Raw genomic sequence first — 3,741 nt, 5'->3', positions numbered from 1 at the left:
AGCCCCGCGCCCAGCCCTGCGCCCAGCCCGGCCCCCGCCGGCCTGTAGGGCCCAGTCCAGCCGGCTCGGAGCACCAGCAACACGCCTGCTGTCCAGGCCCGGGGTGGGCGTGGACTGACAGCCGCCCGGCCCCTGCCAGCGTTCCCTGAGGGCCATAAGATGCCCCTGCTCCCTCAAGAGAGCAAGCAGGGGGCCCCAGACTGGGCTGGGATCAGCTGGACCTTGGAGGTGGCCCTCGGGAGGGGTGGCTGGGGCCGCGTCTGTAAATAGCCATGACCATAACTTCCCATCTGTTAAACTGGGACTCCAGGTGGGTGGCCTGCAGGTGTGCCCCTTCCCCCTTCAGCCACTTTCCCTGCTTTGGGGTGTGTGTGGGCCTGAGGGGCAGCCCCGCAAAGGCAGCCCCTGCCCAGTGCTTGAACTCCGTCCCCAGGCCCCTCTCTCCAGTTTGGGATGAAGTGTGTAAAGAGCCATAGAGGAACCAGGGGTGGTGACGGAGGGCCCACGTGTCCCCACCCCCTACCCGCCCTGGCCCCTCACCCTACAGAAAGCCATTGGAGAAGTTTCAGGGAAACGGGGGTGTGGCCTGGCCGCCCCCACTCGGGTACTGATCTCAGGTGTCCATGGGCTCTGCCCCACTGCCCATGGGAGGGGCCCGGCTCCCCAGCAGCAGGGCGGGGGGAAGGGGGAGGGTCTCCATGGTCGGGTCTTCTGAGATGGGGGAAGGGAGAGGAACGGGGTTCTTCTAAAGAGAGGTTGACTCGCTTTGGCGGGGTGTGGATATCGGGATGATGTGTGTGTGCCGGCTTATTTATTTTTCTGTTCGCTGGCCGGGGGGCCGTGCTACCCCCCTGGGTGGGTGTGGGGAAGCTGGCGCTAGGGCCGCTCTGCTCCTGCTGGGGGTAAGTTCCCCGACTTTGGCCTTCCGCAGCATTATGTGACAATCACTCCCTCCCCTTAGGGACCAGACAGCCACTGGGCAAAATCCCACTCCCCCCACTCTGCTCCATCCTGCCGCCGGCTGCATAGACCAGCGGATGGGAGGCAGGACTGGCCCCGAAGCCCCAGGGAATAGCTCGTTTTTTTGGACCGGGTAGAATATTTTTTCAGGCGCCGATCCCTTTCTTGATCTGGGCCCCGTGGGTGGTCTGTCTTGCTCAGGGTGTGGGGGGTGGGTCCGTGTGATCTGGATTTAGAGTAGGGAGGTGGCACGCCCTCTCCTGGTGGACAGAGAGACTGAGCACCTCTGCCCCCAGACCCTAACAGGGCCTGTCCTCCCCTCTCCCCGCCATTGACTGCAGGAGGTTTGCGGTGTCCCCACGCGTTCCACAGCCTGCTTTGTCCCCCAACTGGGGGCCGAGGGTTGGGTGGTGGCGCTGTAGTGGACCAGGACCCGGCCTGGCGGGATCCAGGGACGGGTGCCTGGGGTGAAGCCCACGTCCAGGAGGTGGTAAAAGACTGTCGTCGGTGGGGGCGGGGCCGGCTCGTGCATCCTTGTGTCTGTGTGGGTGACTCCCTCGGAAGTCCCAGCCTGGCAGGTGCCTGCCCATAGACGGACTGCGGGGCCCAGGAAGCTGAGGACTGGCCGCCCTTCTCCCCCAATGGGCCATTGGTTATTGGGACCTGGTTCCAGCCACTTAGCTGTCACCTCTCAAGGGGGGGAGGGCCCCTAGGGACTTGTATTTTCTGGTGGCACCTTCTCCCCTGCCCTGCCTTGCCTCGTCCTTGTATTTAATTAATTAAACAAGCCCTTTTTTAAACCCGACTCAGTGCCTGTGTGGTTTTTCCCATCGCGGGCACCCAGCTGGTGGGCCCTCTGAGCCCCTCTGTCCCACTCGCCAATGTGGCCTCAAGGTCACCAATCTTCTGGGGAAACCGAGGCAGTGGGCTAGTGAACTCAGGGACCTGGTGAGGGTCTTGGCAATTCCATAGTGGCTGGGACACAAAATAATGGCCCCCCCCAGCAGCGCACGCTGCAGCCCAGTGTCACCTACGCCTCACGCAGCTGCACCCCCTCCCCGTCCCGTTACCAGGCAACCGAGGCGCAGTGACTCGGAGCCCGGGGGCGTCCGCTGCCCGCCCCCTTCCGGCGTGTATGTGTGTGCTGGGGGCAGCTGGGAAGCTCGCGCCCCTGGGGGCCACTGGCGGAGCGACAGGGCTCCACGGGGGGGGGGGGCGTCCAACGGCCTCACTGCCCTGCCACCCGTGCCCTCTGAGGCTTCTGTGCCCAGTCCGGCCGCTCCTGTATTGTAAGCCTACTGTACGCCAGCTCCCAATTGGGAGAGTTGGGGGGGGAGGGGCCCCTTGGGCAGGGGAGGGGCCCCTTGGGCAGGGGATTAGCGTCCCCGGGAGCATTGATAAACTGGCGCGAGCTTTGAACTCCCTTCCTAGGAAAAATGCACCTCAGATTCCAGTGGTCCCCAGGGTCCCGAAGGCTGGTGTGGCTGCGGTGGGGGGAGTGCAGACCTCCCCGGGGCGCTTCTCTACTTCCCGCCTTCTGGAAGCCGGCGGCCTCGCCATCTGGTGACCGCTCCCGGTATTGCACCGCGGTCTCCCACCCAACCCTTCCCAGGGTCCTGCCCTTGCATCCGCCAAGGTCGACCACGACCTGAGTCTGGGTCTTTATTCGGTCGGCCTCCCTCTTGCATCTCCTTCGCTCCTGCTTCACTCATTTTCTTTATCTATTGGATTTTGCCTTGAAAGCTGGCAGACATCTCTCCGTGGACCCCTGTGGCGTCTGCTCCTTTGCAGCAGAGTCCTGGAATGCAGGGGTCCACTCGCGCAGGCGCTCCCCTCAGTCTCTCCTGGACACTCTCCTACGTGCCCTGGAAACAGCTCAAAAGATGTCACCCCATGCCTCCTGGATGCTCCACTGCCATGCAGCCTCGGGGACCCCTGACCCCCTCGCTATGCTCCTGGCACACTCAGGTCCCCTAGCTTGCCGACGACGATGCCCCTGGTCCATCGCCAGCCGGAACTCGCCTTCAGCTCCAGACCCAGAGATTCCCAGGCCCCCCGCTCTGCTCCCGGGCTGCCCTTCACTATCGCCTTTCCAGTCATTGGCTGCTCTATGTGAGCAGATCGGAATCCTTGGGGTCACCCTTGACCTTGACTCTTTGTCTCACCACCACACCCAGTCTATCTTGAAATCTCCCTAAAGCTGTACCTTTCAAATATATTCAGAATCTGCCCACTTCTCCCCCTTCCTCTGCCTCCACCCAGGTCCAGCCCCCATCATTGCTCTCCTGGACCCCCATAGTCTGTCCTCCCGGAAGCAGCCAGGAGAGGGCGCGTGAGCACCGAAGTCAGGCCCCACCCCTCTGCTCATAGCCATCCAGGGTTCCCACCTCCCTGAATTTTTATTTTTTTAACACACAACTTTTAAATGTATCTTTAACACAAATGAGCTTGAGGAATCAGTCAACATCTCGGCATTTCTATAGCTCAACAACTTAGATCTTCGTCAGCCTGCTGGACTGTTCCTTTTTCAGAAACATAGATACCATGCAAAATTTTTCTGATATCCTTGTTTTTAACTGTTGGCGGCTTATTGAATCAAAGCAGCTGAATACAAGTTCAGTGTCATTTCCTTCAAGAATTAACTCATCTTTCTGGGCTTGAGATACTGAACAAGCAACACCTGACCTCATCCGAACCCTGCGGATGTATTTTTCACCCAAGAAATTTTGAATTTTAACAAGAGAACCATTCTCCTGAATAACGATGTTGATGGGGAGGTGA

This window comes from Pteropus alecto, unplaced genomic scaffold (assembly GCF_000325575.1).
Source record: "Pteropus alecto unplaced genomic scaffold, ASM32557v1 scaffold30, whole genome shotgun sequence".
NCBI lineage: Eukaryota > Metazoa > Chordata > Mammalia > Chiroptera > Pteropodidae > Pteropus > Pteropus alecto.
This window is presented reverse-complemented; position numbering follows the sequence as displayed.